Source organism: Petromyzon marinus, unplaced genomic scaffold, assembly GCF_048934315.1.
Source record: "Petromyzon marinus isolate PM22_M1 ecotype Great Lakes invasive population unplaced genomic scaffold, UKy_Petmar_22M1.pri1.0 PM_G_Scaffold_67, whole genome shotgun sequence".
Taxonomy (NCBI): Eukaryota; Metazoa; Chordata; class Hyperoartia; order Petromyzontiformes; family Petromyzontidae; genus Petromyzon; species Petromyzon marinus.
In genome coordinates, this window is record NW_027423021.1 from 1,013,759 (window position 1) to 1,028,201 (window position 14,443).

Below are 14,443 nucleotides of genomic sequence, written 5' to 3' on the forward strand. Positions count from 1 at the left end.
ACACACACACAGTGTACACACACAGTGTATACACACAGTGTACACACACAGTGTACACACACACAGTGTACACACACAGTGTAAACACACACAGTGTACACACACACACAGTGTACACACACACAGTGTAAACACACACAGTGTACACACACACAGTGTACACACACAAACTGTATACACACACAGTGTACACACACAGTGTACACACAGACACAGTGTATACACACAGTGTACACACACACACAGTGTACACACACAGTGTACACATACACAGTGTATACACACAGTGTACACACACAGTGTATACACACAGTGTACACACACACACAGTGTACACACACAGTGTATACACACATTGTACACACAGTGTACACACACACAGTGTATACACAGTGTACACACACAGTGTACACACACACACAGTGTACACACACATACAGTGTACACACAGTGTACACACATTGTGTACACACACACAGTGTACACACACACAGTATATACACACAGTGTACACACACACAGTGTACACACAATAATGTCCACGTTGTTGTTGTAGCTGAGCCCACGCTCCCAAGGGAGGGAGCAATGAAAATGAATCTAAATCAACTTAAACTCCAATCCCGCTCTGTGACGTCACCACTCAGCATTACTTCATCGGCGTGAAACGCCAGGGAGAGGTGTACCTCGCTAGTGACGTCATGTCACCAAGGTATTCATCCCACCCCCGTCCACCGCGCTCTTGAGCGTGACGTCACCTCCGCTTGTGTCATTGCCGATTGCGTTCCAGTGCCAATCCTTATTTGGGCAAAGCTACGCCCAGTGACGGCAACTCATTAGCATAATTTATTCGTTAAAGCCGACGAGTTCATTGCCCACGACACATGGGACGAGTTACATTAACATTTATTCTCTATTTAGTTACGGAGCTGCTCATTGTGGGAGGAGCGTGTATCGTTCCCCGGATGTGCCGTCATGTCAAACTCCAATCCCGCTCTGTGACGTCATCTCTCAGCATTACTTCATCGGCGTGAAAACGCCAGGGGGAGGTGTACCTCAATAGTGACGTCATTTATTCAGTTACAGAGCCGCTTTTGGAAGGGAAGTGACGTCATACTACTTCCTGCTGTCGCGAGGCAACAGGAAGCTGCCGTGTGCGCGCTTGCACTGAAATCCGAGGTGAGAAATTCTCATCGTTGTGGTGGTTGTGGTGGTTGTTGTTGTTTACCAAGGTAGAGCCTCTCTCTCTCGTAGGGATGTCAGTTGAGTAGCAGCGAGCATGGGAATCGATGTCCAGGTTGGAACTTTACAACACGGGGCCTAGCCACGCGGGGCCTTGCCTCCTGCCCTCGCCTGATTGCATTCACTTTAATTATCTCGCTTAAGTTTAATTTGTCTTCACCCGGCTCGCCACTTTGTAACTTTGTTTCATTGTCAATATTCACGCAGTTTTTATTTTTTTTTTCACCAGGCCAAGCCCGCTTGAGCTGCTATACCGCTCTTGTTATCAGAAGCGACCTGCCCACAATAACACAAGGTGAGGCTTTGTCAACGTGTGTGAATGTTTTGACTTAAAACTTTGGTGACTGCAGGAATTAATATTCTTGGTTCTTTCGGTAAAGTCACGTAGATAGAAAATAAAATAATAATAAAAAATGAAAATAAAAATAAAGTAATAAACCCACGAGGTTTCGATCGCAACACAAGTGGTCTTTATCTTATTGAATTTAATCTGTTATTTTTATTTTCTATCTACGTGACTTTACTGAAAGAACCAACAATACGTGCGTCAATGTATCTATCGGTCATAGACGCTAAGCGCGTGCCGCTGTTGACTCTGAATGTGTGGAGGGGAACACCTTCACCACGGGGAGAGAGAGACAGAGACACGGATAGCCTCGGCTATGTTGATTGATCCTCGATTCATTACTTGGTGGAGTGAGGAAGAATAAATGCTGAGCAGATGAAGGTGGCCAGGCATGGTTCTGGTCACACCACCACCTGTTTACTCATGCCAGTGTGTGACAGTGTCAAGTTTGTTTGCAGTAAAGTCTATTAACTCTATTGCACACGGAGGTTATATCAAAACAATAGTTTATTTTTGTTTTCCTCTGGAACTCTTTATAAGATTGGAAACAGGAGGTGAACACAGCACACACATTCAGCTGAAGTCGGATCTGTTCATCCCAGCATTCAAGGACATCTGAGCCTGGATTCAAACCTCTAAGTTGCGATTGAACATTGATTTATGCATTTCTGCATAACACAAATAGTATTGTTTTCAACACCCTTTGCTATGTCAGCTGAATTTAGCTTTCATAAATATTCCTTTTGTAGTCAGACAGCTGAAATTGTGTGCTTAGAGTTTTGAGTTAACATTCATCTTGAAGATATGAAGGCTTCCAGGCATATTAATGACATTTTCCCTCTCATTGTGTGCCATAACAGCCCGTGGAGAGAAACCCTTCAGGTGCACTCTGTGCTGGAAGGCATTTGCAGATTCATCAAATCTGATTCATTTGGAAAACTTTTTCACTACATCATGAATATATTAATAAGTATAGACGTGTAAGTCACGTGTGTATTCCTCTGTGCCTGACGTGTAGATGGTGTGGATATTATTTTTTTCTGTCTGCAGCTGACGCTTCCTCTGCAGAATTGGTCTGATGGAGCAAAGGCACTCAGCGCAGCTCGGTACGACAAGTCAACAATGCGACCAGCGTGCATACAGCACGGACCGGACTGGAAATTTGACACGGCACCAGAGAACTCACACAGGAGAGAAACTCTTCAAGTGCACTGTGTGTAACAAGGCATTTGCATGGCCATCAGTTTTTCAGAACCACCAGAGAACACACACGGGAGAGAAACCCTTCAGGTGCAGTGTTTGTGGGAAGGCATTTTTATGGTCATCTGCTCTTAAAAAACACCAGAGAACACACACGGAAGAGAACCCCTTCAAGTGCAGTGTGTGTGGGAAGACATTTTCAGATTCATGTACTCTTAAAACACACCAGAGAACACACACGGGAGAGAAACCCTTCAGGTGCAGTGTTTGTGGGAAGGCATTTTTATGGTCATCTGCTCTTAAAAAACACCAGAGAACACACACGGAAGAGAACCCCTTCAAGTGCAGTGTTTGTGGGAAGGCATTTTCAGATTCATTTGCTCTTAAAACACACCAGAGAACACACACGGGAGAGAAACCCTTCAAGTGCAGTGTGTGCATGAAGGCATTTGCACAGTCATCTGATCTTGTAAAACACCAGAGAACACACACGGGAGAGAAACCCTTCAAGTGTACTCTGTGCGGGATGGCGTTTGCACAGTCACCACATCTTATAGTACACCATAGAACACACACGGGAGAGAAACCCTTCAGGTGCACGATGTGCGGGATGGCGTTTACACAGTCATGTAATCTTGTAAAACACCAGAGAACACACACGGGAGAGAAACCCTTCAAGTGTACTCTGTGCGGGATGGCGTTTGCACAGTCACCACATCTTATAGTACACCATAGAACACACACGGGAGAGAAACCCTTCAAGTGCAGTGTGTGCGTGAAGGCATTTGCACATTCATCTGCTCTTAAATCACACCAGAGAACACACACAGGAGAGAAACCCTTCAGGTGCAGTGTGTGTGGGAAGACATTTTCAGATTCATCTGCTCTTAAAAAACACCAGAGAACACACACGGGAGAGAAACCCTTCAGGTGCACGATCTGCAGGATGGCGTTTACACAGTCATATCATCTCATATTACACCAGAGAACACACACGGGAGAGAAACCCTTCCAGTGCAGTGTTTGTGGGAAGGCATTTTCATGGTCATCTTCTCTTAAAAAACACCAGAGAACACACACGTGAGAGAAACCCTTCAAGTGCAGTGTGTGTGGGAAGACATTTTCAGATTCATGTAATCTTGTAATACACCAGAGAACACACACGGGAGAGAAACCCTTCAAGTGCAGTGTGTGCGTGAAGGCGTTTGCACAATCATCTGATCTTGTAAAACACCAGAGAACACACACAGGAGAGAAACCCTTCAAGTGTACTCTGTGCGGGAAGCCGTTTGCAGATTCATCAACTCTTCGAAGACACCAGAGAACACAAAAGCATCGGAAGATCCACAAGGAGCAGAGTCGGAGTCTGAAATCAGCTTGTGAAAGTCAAAGTGCCGCAATGAGCCCATCCCTCATGAAACAAGAACCGGACGAAAATCCCAGCTTGGACACTTTTAAAGGTATCAAGGTGAAATATGAAGAGGTGATGGTGAAATGTGAAGAAGTGATCAGCGAAGAAGTGAAGGTAAAATGTGAAGATGAAGATTCAACTCCAAAATGGGACCTTCACATCGTGAAGCAGGAGGAGAATTCTGACTGTGAGTCAGAGTGAGGCAACTCCCAGCAGTTTGTGGAAGTGGAGGTGTGGGTGGACTTGCTCCTAGACAATACAAAGTCAAGTGGAGACCCGGTAGATGTGTAAGCCAGAGACGATGTCGCTACAATAGATGCACCTTTGTCACAGGCCTTTAATGACAAGAACGTGAAGTTGAACACTTTGTGGGCCCGTGGGTTGGGTAGATCTATAACCAGGAGCAAGAGCCAATAAGCTCCCAAGCATTCACTGTTATCATAATTGATTTTACATGGTGCTTGCTTAATCGCCTCAGCAACTCAAAGTTTTGTATCTCATCTCACGCTCGAAGAGCATCCCCAAGTAGCAGCTGCCCCTGTGTGGTACAAGGTGGTGTCCCTGCACCGGCCTGCATGTGGACAAGAGCCTGTCATCTTCTTTGGTTCTTTCGGTAAAGTCACGTAGAATGAGAATAAAATAATGAAATAAAACAATAAAATTCTCACGACGTTTCGGCCACAACACAAGTGGCCTTCAGGTGAAAGGAACAAACCTGTCGGGACGACAGAGCTACAATGAACGCTGCTAAGATTCTACGTGACTTTACCGAAAGAACCAAAGAAGATGAATCCTTGCAGTCACGAAAGCTTTAAATCGAAAAAAAGAGCCTGTCAGTAGGGGGCGATGATTGTTGCGTCATCTCAGTTGTGTAGTTTGTAGGTAATGTTTAAAATTTGCTACATTTTCACTCAGATGCCAGCATGCAATGGCCTACTCGTTTTGAATGACACAATAGTATGTTTACATACACTGTGAAGCAGACTGTGCCACTTTTTTAAAAGCTTCTTGTTAATACGATGTAACGTGATGCAGTATATTTCACTGCAGTAATCCAATTTTGTTAATATGCCTGTCAATAATTTAGAATGTATACTTGTCTGGTTTTGTGCATACTTGTAACATTTGATCTATAAGGGTCAAACATTGACTAAGTGATGTTAGGACAAAGTGTGTGTGTGTTTGAAAGTAACCTGTACAGAGAACTCAGGTGAGACCCGTTGTTCTTGTGATACAGGTCAAACGGTGTTTTTGTGTTCCACGAAGCATCTGGAGCAACTCATTGTCTTTGAAATAGGTAGCACGCTCGGATCATTCATCAGTTACAAGGCATACCACTTAAAGGTTACACGTATAGGAGGAGGTACATTCTCTACAACACGAATTGTAGTTTTGTCTTACGTGTTGACGTAGATTTTGTCTAACTGGGACAAGAAATGCTCCTTGCTGATTGACGTCTGGATGTTCGTAACCATCGGTTGAAGCAAACCCCACTGCTGTTGTTGAGACGCTGTGCACCAATAAGGGTCCAACACATTGACGGCCTTCAGGCCAGGAAAGTCACAACATTTGCACACGAAGGACGCATTCACGCAAGTACCCCATGCTCCGTTTTTGAAGTTTTGAAATGAAACATCTTTGAATTGTGTTGTGTTTTGAATTAGATGATTTCATTTCCTCATTAAAAGCTTGTTTCAATTTACATCTGGAAGACTTCATTGAAAAGGACATTTCGTGTGAATTTTCTCTCGTCATTAAGTAGATGGCCTTGCCGGGGGTTTGGTTCAATGTGGACACAAACAGGGTACATACACAGTGTATACACACAGTGTACACAGTGTGCACACACACAGTGGCACACAGTGACACAGTGTGCACACGCAGTGTACACACTGTGTCACACTGTCACACACAAAGTGTAAACTGTGTGTGTGTACACTGTGTGTGTACACACACACAGTGTACACACTCAGTGACACACAGTGACAGTGACACAACAACAACCGCCATTCGCCACTAAGTGGCGGTGACGTCACCACGACGCTTGTGCCAGGCACAGTGACACACACACAGTGACACACACAGCGACACAAAGTGACACACAGTGTATACACATAGTGTACACACACACAGTGTACACACACAGTGAACCAATAGCTCAGATGTGTAGTCATTTCTGTGACCAGTCACTAGCTAATCACTCAGTTGTTTCAATGCTGGAATTCGCCTAGTTATTTCAATGCTAAATTCTCCTGTTTGATTTGTACTAAGGGCCTCGGTGAATGTGTATGCTCTGACTTTAACGTAGCTATTTCTGCAGCAGGTACAAGCTCAATTTCTGCAGCAGGTACAAGTTAATCACTCAGCTATCTCAATGCTAAATTCTATGCTAATTCCATTGTCAAGATGTGTATGCCTTAACTTAGCTATTTCAATGCTAAATTCTATGCTAATTCCTTTAACAATGGGTGCCTCTGCGGGTGTGTATGCTTTAACTTTTAACATAGCACTTTCTGTGACCAGTCACAAGCTAATCATTCAGCAATTTCAATGCTAAATTATATGCTAATTCCTTTGTCAAGGCGCTTTGTTCCTCTCACACAGCTTAAAGGCCGTATCTGAACGTGGCTCTTTCACTCCAGCGCTGTCCTACCAGACAGTCTCGCCCCCTTCACCTGATGAAGGCCGCTTGTGTTGTGGCCGAAACGTCGTGAGAATATTATTGTGTTATTTTATTTTATCAATTTATTATTTTATTATCATTCTACGTGACTTTACCGAAAGAACCAAAGAAGATTCTCTAATTTATTTAGTTACGGAGCCGCTCATTGTGGGAGGAGCGTGTCTCGTACTCCGGAAGTGACGTCATGTCACCTGCTGCCGCGTGACGTCACGAGGTAACTGGAAGCTATCGCTTCCTTCACTGAAATCCGAGGTGAGAAATTCTCATTGCGATTCTGGTTGTTGTGGTGGTGGTTGTGGTGGTTGTTGTTGTTTACCAAGGTAGAGCCTCTCTCGTAGGGATGTCAGTTGAGTAGCAGCGAGCATGGGAATCGATGTCCAGGTTGGAACTTTACAACGCGGGGCCTAGCAACGCGGGGCCTTGCCTCCTGCCCTCGCCTGATTGTGTTTACTTTAATTATCTCGCTTAAGTTTAATTTGTCTTCACCCGGCTCGCCACTTTGTAACTTTGTTTTATTGTCAATATTCACGCAGTTTTTATTTTCATTTTTTGTTAGCAGGCCAAGCCCGCTTGAGCTGCTATACCGCTCTTGTCATCAGAAGCGACCTGCCCACAACAACACAAGGTGAGGCTTTGTCAACGTGTGTGAATGTTTTGACTTAAAACTTTGGTGACTGCAGGAATTTATATTCTTGGTTCTTTCGGTAAAGTCACGTAGATAGAAAATTAAATGAAAATAACAATAAAAATAAATGTAAATAAAGCAAAACAACTCACGTCGTTTTGATCGCAACACAAGTGGTCTTTATTTAATGTAATTGTATTATCTGTTATTGTTATTTTCTATCTACGTAACTTTACCGAAATCAACAAGAATACGTGTGTCAATGTCTATCGGTCAAAGACGCTAAACGGAGTGACGCGCAAACTCCAAATATACAGCAGGCGTCAGGGTCGGGATCGAACCCACGACTTCCTGTATACCAGGTGAGGTAGTTAACATCTCACCACGGAGAGAGACACGCAAACTCCAGTTAGCCTCGGATATGTTCGTTGATACTCGATTAATTACTTGGTGGAGTGAGGAAGCATTCATGCCAAGCAGATGAAGGTGGCCAGGCATGATTCTAGACACGCCACCGCCTGTTTACCCAGTGACTACAGTTTGTGTTTGCAGTAACGTCTATTAACTCTGTTGAACACGGAGGTTATAGCGTAACAATATTTACTTTTGTTTTCCTCTGGAACTCTTTATAATAATGGAAACAGGAGGTGAACACAGCACACACATTCAGCTGAAGTCGGAACTGTTCATCCCAGCATTCAAGGACATCTGAGCCTGGATTCACACCTCTAAGTTGCGATTGAACATTAATTTATGCATTTCTGCCTAACACAAATAGTTTTGTTTTCAACACCCTTTGCTATGTCAGCTGAATTTAGCTCTCATAAATATTCCTTTTGTGGCCAGACAGCTGAAATTGTGTACTCAGAGTTTTGGGTGAACATTCATTTTGCAGATACGTGGGCTTCCAGGCATGTTTATGACCATTTGCCCTCTCATTGTGTGCCATAACAGCCCTGTGATGAATTTGGGAAACTTTTTCACTACATCATGAATATATGAATAAGTATAGACGTCTAAGTCACATGTGACTGTATATATGCATTCCTCTGTGCCTCGATACTGACGTGTAGATGATGTGGATATTCTTATTTTCTGTCTGCAGCTGACGCTGGTCTGATGGAGCAAAGGCACTCAGCACAGCAGCTCGGTACGACAAGTCAACAATGCGACCAGCATGCATACAGCACGGATCGGACTGGAAATTTGACACAGCACCAGAGAACTCGCACAGGAGGGAAACCCTTCAAGTGCACTGTGTGTGACAAGGCATTTGCATGGCCATCAGTTCTTGAGACCCACCAGAGAACACACACAGGAGAGAAACCCTTCAAGTGCATTGTGTGTGGGAAGGCATTTTCACAGTCATCTGCTCTTAAAAAACACCAGAGAACACACACGGGAGAGAAACCTTTCAAGTGCAGTGTGTGTGGGAAGACATTTTCAGATTCATTTGCTCTTAAAACACACCAGAGAGCACACACGGGAGAGAAACCCTTCAAGTGCAGGGTGTGTGGGAAGGCATTTTCAGATTCATCTGATCTTGTAAAACACCAGAGAACACACACGGGAGAGAAACCCTTCAGGTGCACGATGTGCAGGATGGCGTTTACACAGTCAAGTAATCTTGTAACACACCAGAGAACACACACGGGAGAGAAACCCTTCAAGTGCAGTGTGTGCGTGAAGGCATTTTCACGGTCATCTGATCTCGTATTACACCAGAGAACACACACGGGAGAGAAACCCTTCAAGTGCAGTGTTTGTGGGAAGGCATTTTCACAGTCATCTGCTCTTAAAAAACACCAGAGAACACACACGGGAGAGAAACCCTTCAAGTGCAGTGTGTGCGTGAAGGCGTTTGCACGGTCATCTTCTCTTGTAAAACACCAGAGAACACACACGGGAGAGAAACCCTTCAGGTGTACTCTGTGCAGGAAGCCGTTTGCAGATTCATCAAATCTTCGAAGACACCAGAGAACACAAAAGCATCGGAAGATCCACAAGGAGCGGAGTCGGAGTCTGAAATCAGCTTGTGAAAGTCAAAGTGCCGCAATGAGCCCATCCCTCATGAAACAAGAACCGGACGAAAATCCCAGCTTGGACACTTTTAAAGGTATCGAGGTGAAATGTGAAGAAGTGATGAGCGAAGAAGTGAAGGTAAAATGTGAAGATGAAGATCCAACTCCAAAATGGGACCTTCACATCGTGAAGCAGGAGGAGAATTCTGACTGTGAGGCAGAGTGAGGCAACTCCCAGCAGTTTGTGGAAGTGGAGGTGTGGGTGGACTTGCTCCTAGACAATACAAAGTCAAGTGGAGACCTGGTAGATGTGTAAGCCAGAGACGATGTTGCTACAATAGATACACCTTTGTCACAGGCCTTTAATGACAAGAATGTGAAGTTGAACACTTTGTGGGCCCGTGGGTTGGGTAGATCTCTAACCAGGAGCAAGAGCCAATAAGCTCCCAAGCATTCACTATGTTATCATAATAATTTATTTTACACGGTGCTTGCTTAATCGCCTCAGCAACTCGGAGTTTTGTGTCGTACCTCGTCTGAAACACTCAAAGAGCATCCCCAAGTAGCAGCTGCCCCTGTGTGGCACAAGGTGGTGGCCCTGCACCGGCCTGCATGTGGACAAGAGCCTATCAGTAGGGGGCGATGATTGATGTGTCATCTCAGTTGTGTAGTTTGTAGGTAATGTTTAGAATTTGCTACATTTTCACTCAGACGCCAGCATGCAATGGCCTACTCATTTTGAATGACACAATAGTATGTTTTACATTCACTGTGAAGCAGACTGCAACTTTTTTTTTAAAGCTTCTTGTTAATATGATGTAACGTGATGCAGTATATTTCATTGCAGTAATCCAATTTTGTCAATATGCCTGTCAATAATTTAGAATGAATACTTGTCTGGTTTTGTGCATACTTGTAACATTTGATCGATAAGGGTCAAATATTGAATAAGTGATGTTAGGACAAAGTGTGTGTGTCTGTTTGGAAGTAACCTGTACAGAGAACTCAGGTGAGACCCGTTGTTCTTGTGATACAGGTCAAACGGTGTTTTTGTGATCCACGAAGCATCTGGAGCAACTCATTGTCTTTGAAATAGGTAGCACACTCGGATCATTCATGAGTTACAATGCATACCACTTGAAAGTTACACGTATAGGAGGAGGTACATTCTCTACAACACGAATTGTAGTTTTGTCTTACGTGGTGACGTAGATTTTGTCTAGCTAGGACTAGAAATGCTCCTTGCTGATTCACGTCTGGATGTTCGTAACCATCGGTTGAAGCAAACCCCACTGCTGTTGTTGAGACGCTGTGCACCAATAAGGGTCCAAGACATTGACGGCCTTCAGGCCAGGAAATTCACAACATTTGCACACAAAGGACGCATTCACGTAAATACCCCATGCTCCATTTTGAAGTTTTGAAATGAAGCATCTTTGAATTGTGTTGTTTTGAATTAGATGATTTTATTTCTTCATTAAAAGCTTGTTTCAATTTACATCTGGAAGACTTCATTGAAAAGGACATTTCATGTGAATTTTCTCTCGTCATTAAGTAGATGGCCTTGCCGGGGGTTCGGTTCGATGCGGACTTTCACCTGTTTGGGATTGCGGGATCGAGATAAGGCGACACGGAGCTGGCCGTGCGAGAAGACCGCCGTCTGCAGATCGATTCCAACGTAATCGAACGTCTGTCCCTGCGCCTCCGTCGTCCATGCAGGGGGTGCGTAGGTTTGCAGCGCCCCCTGCATGAAAACAACGGAAAGTGCAGCGCTCATCACAGATAAATAAAGTTGCGCGCTTATATTTAAAATGTTTTTCTTTTATAAGGTGATGTTGAAATCAGAAAGTGTTTGGCCAGTTGATGATTTCAATCAGATTTATTCATTTATTATGAACCACATATCTGAGCTTTTGTGGTCCTGTTGAGCTAAAGTTGGAAAAAGTCCGTGACTTTAACTTCGCTCAATATTGTAAACGTGTTTCTATTATTTAGGTATTGTTTAATACAAACTACTTCAGATAATGGGTTTCAAGATGTACTTGAATGGCACGTTCGTTGTTCCGGTGTTTAATGGCTTGGACGTCATGGCAAATGGCTTCCATCGATGTGGAAGTCAATGGTGGATGATAATTTGACATTTCGGTGTTGATTTGGAGTAGATTGTTTAACTGTTGCATACCGGGTGGTGAAATGGTTTGCCGAGTACCTGAACTGTTTGACCAAGTGAATTCATGAAGAGTTCGATACGAGTTTGAGCGTTAATATTCTTGCGGAACAACAAAGGTCGGATATTTTAAATATTCCTGATCGTACGTTTATTGCGACAATGTTCAAGGGGAACACGTGTGGAGGAGAGTTCCGGGTGAAGTCTCCCCTTACCTGGCAACCATGGTGGCTGTCCGCTGATCACTCTCGCTCCGTCACAGCTACGAGCTGTAGGGATGGGACGCTCCACCCTGGCGCTGTTTTCATTCACAGCACCAAGACTGGAGAGCCTCATCCCTGCAGTTCCCTCCTGTCGTGCCGCATCATTTACCGCGTAACGAGGCAACGTTTTCATGAGCAGTGCGTTCCACTACGAACCCACACGAGCGAACCATGTGCAACAGTGTGCATACATACAGACACGAACAAACACGCGGGTGCACATACACACACGAGCGCTTACTTGCAAACACGGACGGGTGGAGATGCACGCACGAGTGTGGTCACCACCTGGCTAGCTACACTAGTCACGTGATAACTAGTATAGTAAACTATACACTACACTATACACTACACTATACACTACTATAGACTACACTATACACTACACTATACTAAACTATACACTGCACTATACACTATTATACACTACACTATACACTACACTATACACTACTATACACTACACTACTATACACTACACTATACACTTTTATACACTACACTATACACTACGCTACTATACACTACACTATACACTACTATACACTACACTACTATACACTACTATACACTACACTATACACTACTATACACTACACTATATACTACACTATACACTACTATACACTACACTATTATACACTACTATACACTACACTACTATACACTACACTATACACCACTATACACTACTATACACTACACTATACACTACACTATACACTACTATGCAATACACTATTATACACTACACTATACACTACTATACACTACACACTATACACTACACTACTATACACTACACTACTACACAGTACACTACTACACTATACACTACACTATACACTACTACACACTAGTGCTGCACAAGTCCCCAAACTGCAAAGACAAAGGCTCCCCAATGTAGACTGACGCATCCACAGACGCACAATGGACCCACGGACTCGCACAGAAACCCACGGACTCATCGACTCCCACTGGGCGTGTGCTGTTAGCGAGCACCGGTGAGGGTCGCGATGGAACAACACCAGGGGCTGGTGTGGACAGAACCACGGCTGGCCGCTCGTCTCTCAAATTCTGATGTTAGCACCCCCACCCACCTCACCACCTTAATTATGGCTGAGTCCACCTAAGTGACGCTCAGGACTGCTTCAGGTAAGGGGCCGACCTTAAATGACGTCACGTGATTTTAGAGGATTTTTGACCCCCCCCATCGTCACACGACGTCACACAAAGTCAGACCCCTCCCCCTCAATTATGACGTCACAAAGTTCTGCCCCCCTCCCCCCCCAAAAATAAAACATGCTTCAAATCGCTTTAAACTATTGTTGTCATTGTAGTGCGTTGTAAATGTGGCGCTGCACTCTGATGTAGGTAGAAAACATTACAAAGTTTATTTAAGTAGAACGCGTTTATATTTATTTAAAGTTGCGCAATTTGATGTGACGTCACTTTTCTCAAACCCCCCCCCCCCCTTGTCACACATCGTCACAAACGTCTGACCCCGCCCCCCCCCCTCTAGGTGCGTGACGTCATTCACGGACGGCCCCTAATTGTCGCTGGTATTGGACGTGAGCGAGAATGGCGCAGCGCCGCTAACCGCTACGCCATGATGGTGCCCTTACCTGCATGAACGGAGACGCGGTCAGACGATGCGTGAGTCGCTGGTGCAGGCAGGACGAGTGATCTCGGGCGTACCTCCTGACATGGAAGGCGAGGGAGGTCGGAGTGCGCGTGTGAAGAGAGACGGCAAGGGGCAGGAGGAGAGGGGGGCGATCGGACGGAGCGGAAGCAGGAGCACGAGGGCAGGAGAGGCAGCGGAGCCGTGGAGGAGTCTGGGCGCGCTTGATGGTGAAAGTTGACGTGGACGCACGCTGCAGAAGAGAAGAAAATCTTCACGCTCGGCGCCACACACAGCCAGACGTAGCTCACCTCATCCGTCTTGCTGATGATGTGTAGGACGACTAGACTCTGATTGTCTTGTAGCTCTGTGGAAAGAAGGAGAGATGTCTTGGGTCCAACAAGGCCCTCTGCCACCGGTATGGGCGGGGGGGGGGGGTACCCTAGTGGAGGGCTGAGTGTGGGAGTGAGTCGAGGGGAGGGTGAGTGGTGGTTGACATGAATTTTAATTCCTATACATGCTATGTATTGTAACATTTATTGTCGTATGGTTTTACATATGGTAGAACATATAGGCTATTAGACGAGGACCAATTCAGTGGTAACATCGTTAACACGGACCCACATCGTCATCAGGGACCCACATTGTCAACAGGGATGCTCGCCTCGTCAATAGAGACCCACATCAAAAGCGACGCTCATCTCTTTAATCCGGACCCATATCATCAATCGGGACCCATATCATCAACAGTGACCCACAACATGAATATTGACACTCACCTCGTCAGTAGGGACCCACATCGTCAACAGTGACCCACAACATGAATATGTTCACGTTTTTCTTTTGTTGCGGTTGCACCCGAGTCAA